Source organism: Triticum aestivum, chromosome 6B (genome assembly GCF_018294505.1).
Source record: "Triticum aestivum cultivar Chinese Spring chromosome 6B, IWGSC CS RefSeq v2.1, whole genome shotgun sequence".
In the NCBI taxonomy this organism is placed as follows: Eukaryota; Viridiplantae; Streptophyta; class Magnoliopsida; order Poales; family Poaceae; genus Triticum; species Triticum aestivum.
This window is the reverse complement of record NC_057810.1, coordinates 180,825,852-180,833,989: the sequence shown is the minus strand read 5'-3', so window position 1 is coordinate 180,833,989 and position 8,138 is coordinate 180,825,852. Positions and strand designations below refer to the sequence as shown.

At 45.8% G+C, this 8,138-nt stretch overlaps 1 long non-coding RNA gene across 1 annotated transcript; it reads left to right on the top strand.

The window, feature by feature from the left end:
• The first annotated feature begins 5,025 nt into the window (after nucleotides 1–5,025).
• LOC123136453 (uncharacterized) lies at nucleotides 5,026–6,128 on the top strand. The gene is made up of 3 exons (XR_006466963.1): nucleotides 5,026–5,089; nucleotides 5,183–5,224; nucleotides 5,633–6,128. It is a non-coding gene; the product is annotated as an uncharacterized lncRNA (long non-coding RNA).
• Nucleotides 6,129–8,138: the final 2,010 nt, after the last annotated feature.

Below are 8,138 nucleotides of genomic sequence, written 5' to 3'. Positions count from 1 at the left end.
CTACATGCTACTCCCTCCATCCCAAAATTCTTGTCTTAGATTTGTCGAATTGATACATTTGTATTTAGACAAATCTAAGACAAGTATTTTGGGACGGAGGAAGTATTAGATATACATATTTTTTTTAGCACCAACGTATGTATTTCTTTTAACAATTTTTTAACACATGCAGTGTGTATTTATTTTGTTTAAATTGGACTCTATGCTATCAAATTAAAATGTGTATATATATCTCATTGTAGACAACAATCCATCATGTTTCCTTTTAAAAGGGATTAAACCATTTTTTTTATCGCGCACATGATTTTAGCGTGCCTCTGCGCCATTTGGCGCAACAGGTTCACTAGTGATCAACAAGTATAACAAATAAGTTTTGCGTCGATTCAATATGACCGTTTTTCTAACGTCATACCCTCGGTGTTGTTTTAGGACTATCGTAATACTTCAATGATATCCTAAGATCCGAAAAATGTGATCACCAACAACACTTGAGTAGGTCCTAGAGGCGGGACCGAAAACCTATTGTTTACATGTTTATCATTTCACACATACATATGAGTTTTTCACTGAATCGCATATTTCAGGATCATAGCAGTTATAGCATGAAATATAAACTTTTAATTATGAATAACGAAAATATAATAAATACAATATTATTGCCTCTAAGGCATATTTCCAACACCTCGACAAACGCACACACCCTTAGTTGCGCCTCAAAAATTTGCAACTAGTACAAAAAAAGTGTCCCCAATTTGATTGTAGACAAAAAAGATCATTAATTAGAAAAGGTACATCTTTCCCTTAATAATAATAAAGTACAGATTGACTCCATTGGTTCACCATCACAATATGCTTCTTCCCGTGATTTTACGCTTTCCATTTAAATTTAAATTTAAAACGCTCTATCTGTTTCCTGCGTCTGAATTTTGTTCTCCCATACGTGGCTGATGTGGCTGATTCGCCAAACTGGGCCTCGGCTGGGGCTGCATCCATGCTCAATTGTGTCGTCGTAGGCTGGTTCACCGTCGTTTTCCATATCTGGTTGTATGTGCGTGTGTTTGAATTAAAAGAAATTAAAAAAAATGGTGGACGCCACAGGATTTGATCGCTGGTCTGCCATGTTGATTGCAGCGCAGCAGACCACTCGGGCTCGATTGCTAATTTGGGCCTCTGGAACCTTAAGAATAAAGGATAGGCGTATTCGGGCCGAGATCAATGGGCACGGTCGTGATGGGCATGTACGAGTGCTGCGGCCCACTGGACGGACAAGGGACCAGGCTGGAAATTGTTTTGCCCACTGGATGGACCAAGCTGGAAGTTGTTTTTCATATTTGTTTACTTATCAAATAGTCCCACCTTGCTATTTTACATTAATTTTTACCAGTGTATATAGGCCTAGCAAAAAAGGAAAAAATTGCATTAGAAATAAAGAAGGAAGGAGAAAGAGAGAAGAAGGAAATAAACGGTAATTATGTGGGCATCATGATATAAGGAAAGAAAGAGAAAGAAAACCTAATTAATAGGAGGTGCGGGAATCAATGGCAGGTTGCCATGCCATCTTATGAGTAAAAATGATGTGGCATTTTTTAATCCTCACTGAATTCATGTCATTTTTTTCTTCCATTATGTTTTCCTTTCTCTTATAATCTTTACTAAATTTGCGCCAAATTTGTAGCACATTGAACATTATGTTTGCACATACAATCCTCACTAAATTTATGTCAATTGTTTCTACCATTCTAACCCACAGGCATATATACTATTTTTAATATATAAATGGAGGTATAATAGTATTGGTCCTCCTATTTCGTATGTCCATGGTGTTTCCTCATACTGAGCTAGGGTATTCTACCAATCGTCTGTCTTGGGCCACTTGGCCTATGCCAAGTTCGCCTGCGTAACGTTCCACCAATAAAAAAAACGGTGCCCTCCCAACATGTCCGTGCGACCTGACCCAACAACAATTATTTCCCCTAGCGCGACTAGGGTTCCACCTTTTCCTCCGGCGGCGACGCTAGGAGTCCACGTAAAAACCTTCACGGCGGCGGGTTCCTTCCGGCGGCCGGGATCGCTACTTTGTCCAAACGCCAGAGTTCTGTCTGCATGATGAGTCTACCGCAGGATTCGGGGGTGAGGAGGGATCTAGGGAAGGGGGACGTAGTCCCGATGGGAGTAGGAGGAGGGGAAGCATCATGTGGAAGGGGGATAGATGGGCCGCAGGAGATGAGGAGGGAGATGAGTACTATGGGGGGTGCGGGTGGATCGGCAGGGGTGGAGGAAGTTTTTGGTGAAGATGAAGATTGGGAGGCTTATGGCCCGGAGGCGGACCTGGAAGATCAATTTGCGGGTTTGAAGCTTCATGGCGAGGAAGAAGATGATCTCGATCTATCTGGTGAGGTCGATGAACTGATCAAAGGAGTCCGCTGGCTGGGGCTCTTTAGGGTTTACACAACGAAGCCGTTTAGCCACACTACGCTCCTGAGACAGATGAGGAACGCGTGGTCATCAGCACAAGGTGTAACTTTCAACATAAAAGGCCCAAATCTTTTCTTGGTGCAGTGCCACTGCCTCGGAGATTGGAAGAGAATCATGGAGGGAGGCCCGTGGCTTTTCCGCAATTCGGCGCCAATTATCATACAGGAGTATGATGGCTTTACTGATGTGAATGAGTACAAGTTGAATAAGATCCCGCTATGGGCAAGAGTCAAGGGCCTGCCGGATGGATTAACGGCGAAGAAGGAACTTGCAGAGAAGGTGGCATCAAAGGTGGGAGAACCACCATTCACTGTTGTCGTGAATGAGGGCAAAATTAACCCGGCTAGAACTTTAAGGGCCAGAGTTTTTGTGGATGTTAACAAGCCACTGGTGCGGTTTGTGCCTATTACAATCAAGAAGAGCAAAAAGTATCCTGTGTTTTATGACAAACTGCCAGTGTTCTGTTATTTTTGTGGTCTGATCGGGCATACTGTGGAAGAATGCGGTGATGGCATCCACGAATCGGACTCATGTGAATGGGGGGAATGGCTGCTGTGGAGCAATGAAGGTTTTGGGCCTGGCATGGAGGGGAGGGGAGGTAGAGAAGGAGGAGGTTTAGGAGGCAGAACGGGTGGTAGAGGAGCTAGGGGGGTCATCAAGGAAGAGGAGGAGGTGGGGCTGCTGGAAGGGGGCTAGGGAGGATGTTTTTTATGCAGAAGGAGAAGAGCATCATGATCAAATCCCGCCTGAGAGTCAAAAGACTGCCCGTAAGAGGCTGGTTGCAGCTGACGGCACAGTCAGCGTACGAGGGCAGGAGCTACCGAACCTGGCTGGTAAAGTGGCTAATACAGTACTGCTGCTGGAGAACACCGCGGGAAGCACAAGTGGAGGGGTGATCTCTACCCCGGAAAAAGTTCCTACGGTGAAAAGAAGGAAGCAGGATGGAGAGATGGATACCACGAGTCAGGCGGCCTCCCTCGAGGAGGACTGCCGAGTCCAATGAGGACTCTATGTTGGAACTGTCGTGGGATTGGCGACCCCGCGACAGTCCGTGAGCTCCGCGATCTCGTGGAGGCTTGTGCGCCGATGGTGCTTTGTATTGTGGAGACCCAAATTGCGAAGTACCGGGTGGAAGATTTGGTTGGTAGTCTAGGTTTTGATAGTAGTTCTGGAGTAGGCAGTAGTGGGCGTAGTGGAGGTCTATGCTTGTACTGGAAGAATTCTATAAATCTTGAAATAAAGACCTTTTCTCAGTATCATATAGACTCAGTGGTTACCGAACCAGGCAAGGATCCATGGAGGATGTCTTGTTTCTATGGGGCAGCCAGCAGGAGTATGCGATACAAAACTTGGGATACAATGAAGATTTTGAAGGGAGAAAACAGTTTGCCCTGGGTGTGCATCGGTGACTTTAACGAGATTCTGCGGCCCAAGGAGCAAATGGGTCCGAACGAGCGTGATAGTGCTCAAATAGCTGGTTTTCGGGAAGCAGCTGATGTGTGTGAATTGGCGGATATTGGATACAGGGGCTTGGACTGGACGTTCGAGAAGAGGATAGTTGGGGGGGGGGGACTATTGTAGGGTTCGGTTGGACCGGGCCCTAGCTTCCCCAAGTTGGTCAGCGATGTTTCCTTTTGCGTCTTTGGAACACCTCACTGCAGCAAAGTCTGATCATAGTCCCATCCTTCTACTTAATGAGTTGGAAGCGGGAAACCTGAGATTAGCTTTGAACAAGCCTTTTCGCTATGAATGCATATGGGAGCAGGAAGTTTCTTTCAGAGGCACGGTTGAGGAGGCGTGGCAGAAGTACCAGCCGACAACTACTGCGGCCGAACTTGCGGCAAAACTAACAACAGTGGCCGCAATGCTGAAACGCTGGGGTCGCAACTTTCGGCTCGGTACGAAAGGAGCTTCGGGAGCTGCGCCAGCAGCTTACTGAACTTAGAGCGCACCCTTTAAGAGTTGCACCGGGAGCAGAAGAAAAGAGGGTTCAGGACAGGATTGTTGAACTATCCTACAGAGAAGATATTATGATGAGGCAACGATCTCGAGTCAAGTGGCTTGCTGAGGGGGATAATAACACCCAATACTTTCAGAAAAAAGCCAGTGCTAGGAGAGCAAAAAATACAATTACCAAATTGCAGCGGCAAGATGGTACGGTATGCAATGAACCCACAGAGATGGCTAGTATGGCCAGCGATTTCTATGAAAATTTGTACACATCACAGGGGACTATTGGGATGGAAGAGGTCCTATCACACATACCGGCTTGAGTTGATGCGGGTATGAATGCACGCCTTAATGCCCCTTATACTAATGAAGAGGTAAAAGTTGCCCTGTTTCAAATGTTTCCAACCAAAGCACCGGGGCCGGATGGCTTTCCCGCGCACTTTTTTCAGAGGCACTGGGAGCTTTGTGGAGAGGAGGTTACAGGTATGATCATTCGAGTGCTCAATGGAGATGACTCGCCGAAGGAGATAAATCGCACGTTCATCGTTCTTATTCCCAAGATAGCAAGTCCAAAAACATTAGGACAGTTTCGGCCTATAAGCATGTGTGCGGCGGCGGGGACAGGCAACCACACGCAGATTTTGGGGAGCGACACGATGCCAAGGTGAACTTCCCCTCCGCTCCTGACCTCTCTCTCTCTCTCTCTCTCTCTCTCTCTCTCAATAATCTCCTCTTGATCTTGCTATTCCATTTGCAGGGATTATAGGCTTATTATTATATAGCAAGCAACCGTAGGTGGGTAAGTTCTTTCTTCTTGCATGAAATTGTTCTACTGATTCCTCAATGCTTTGTTCATGACTATGTTCTTGCTTTATCCTTTTTTTTAGAAGAACGTTTTGTCTTTTTTTACTTTCCAATTTCGATGTAATGGATATTGATTGTGGTAGTTCAGATAGCACCTTTTGTATTGCTTTGGTTTTAATAAAGTAAACTAGAGTAGGGGCATGTGCATGTTCAAATGATAATGGAAGATATTGTTTGTTTGGTGCTACAAAATATATCTCAAAACAATCCCCATTTTTGTTTTCCAGAGGACAAAGAAAATCTTGGATTAGTTAGCTTCGTTTTACAGATCCTATCCATTGAACTATATGCAGTTTCCAACTAGACATCTTTTTACAGTTCCTATCCATTGAACTATATGCAGTGTAGACGAACAATGTGAGATGAGAAAGCCACAACGCTGGGGCCCAAAGAATCATACTGCAGCAGCAATAGTCAGCCCATGATAAATCTCTGTTGAGTGCTCCTTTCTCTTTACCTCTTTACTCTTGTGTCTCTGACTTTGATTTCATAGCATATGTTTTTAGCTTGACACCGTGTTTGCAGATTTGATAAAGAAGGGTAGATGAAGAATCTATCAGAAGATTTTGTTGAACGAAACTTGCATTTTGATGTTATGAGTGTATTAATATATTCTGCAGTTTTAGGAAATTAGATAATAGGACCGACTAAAGGAGAATTTCGGTTAAACTATTTCTTTATTTGTTTGTGCAACCAAACTTATTTGGTTCTGATTGCAAGATAATAGGACCAGCTAACGGAGAACTTTTGCTAAAATATTTCTTTATTTTTTGTGCAACCATGGTTAATTGGTTTTGATTGATTGGTGGACATGCTGAATAATGGTAGTGTGCATGTGTGGCAGTGTATTTTTCCACTCCATTTTGAGAATTTATGTTTTAGTTACAGAGCAGGAGGTACGAATGGCCGGTCCAGAAGCTCCTTAAAACGATTCTTTTAAAAGTATAATTTTATCTCTTTCTTCTTTTCTTCTCTATCCCTGATCTGGCAGCTTTGGTTCTGGCCTTTGTTTGCTTGAAAATCTCAAATCAAGAGGGCATGGCTTGATTGCTATCAATATTTTGAGCTGGTTACAAGTGTTGGATAATGAGCAACTAGTATTTCCTGAGGGCCAAAGGCCATTACATATACATGTGTGTGAAAGTGCAGAAAAGCCCCTTATACAATGGGGATGTACACAATGAACTATACACATCTAACACCCCCCCTCAAACTCATGGTGGATCAACAACACTGAGTTTGGAGAGGAAAAACTCATGCTGCGCTCGAGTCTGTGCCTTCGTGAAGAAGTCAGCCAACTGTAACTCAGAGGGCACATAGTGAAGAGCGAGAGTCTGATCCTGCACAGCAGCACGCACAAAGTGGGCATCCACACCGATGTGCTTGGTGAGCTCATGCTTCACCGGGTCACGCGCAATACTGATAGCACCGGTACTGTCGGACAGTAGAGGAGTGGAGGTAGTAGCAGACACACCAAAGTCCTCAAGTAACCACCGTAACCAGATCACCTCAGCCGTCAACATAGCCATGGCTCGCAACTCAGCCTTTGTACTCGAGCGAGAAACTGCAGTCTGCTTCTTTGTCTTCCAGGCAATAAGAGAGCCACCAAGAAAGACACAATAAGCAGACAGCGAGCGTCGATCCGAGGGATCACTAGCCCAGGTAGCATCAGAGTAGGCCTGAAGCTCAAGAGAGCTGGAGCGGGGAAAGAAAAGGCGCTGAGAGATCGTGCCACGAAGATATCGTAGAACACGGAGGAGATGACTATAGTGGACAGAGGTGGGGGCTGAAACAAACTGACTCAGGATGTGGACAGGATAGGAGATGTCAGGACGCGTAACAGCAAGATAGACCAGACTGCCAACAAGATGACGATAGCGAGTGGGATTAGGAAGAGGGTCACCATCGTGGCACGAAGCTGAACGTTGAGCTCCATAGGAGTCACAACCGTGCGCTCATCACCGAGAGCAGCGCGAGCAAGAAGATCCTGAATATATTTTTCTTGGGAGATGTAGAAGCCATCAGAGGTCGAGGAGATCTCAATCCCAAGAAAGTAGCGAAGTGGACCAAGATCAGTCATAAGAAACTGGTCGCGAAGGCGAGCCTTAACAAAGGCGATGTAGTCAGTGTCGTCACCAGTGATGATCATGTCATCAACATAGAAAAGAAGAAGAGTCCGACCACGAGGAGACGTGTGAACAAACAGTGCGGGATCATGGTCACTGGGCAAGAAACCAGCAGCGGTCACCACAGAGGCGAAACGCTCAAACCAGGCGTGAGGGGCCTGTTTGAGACCATATAGAGAGCGGCGAAGTCTACAGACCATACCATCAGGAGCATAGTACCCCTGTGGTGGCTGCATATAAACCTCCTCACGCAACTCGCCATTGAGAAAAGCGTTCTGAACATCAAGTTGAGAGATAGACCACTGACGAACAGAAGCCACAGCAAGAAGTGTGTGAACAGTGGTCATGTGGGCCACAGGAGCGAATGTCTCATCATAATCACGTCCCTGCTCCTGTTGGAAACCACGGGCTACAAGACGAGCTTTGTAGCGCTCAAGAGAACCATCGGAGCGAGTCTTAACCTTGTAGACCCACTTGCAGGTGATGGGACGAACGCCGGAAGGGAGAGGAACCAGATCCCAAGTGCCAGAGCGCTCAAGGGCAACAAGCTCTTCGGCCATCGCAAGCTGCCACTCAGGCTGAGTCATGGCAGTCCGATAGGAAGTGGGCTCAGCAATGGCAGAGAGACCATACCGATCAGGGGAGTAGCGATCAGGTGGGCGGCGAGGCCGAGCACGGAGATTATGAACCGGGGGAGATGTGGAGGGAGGAGCACCAGAGGTG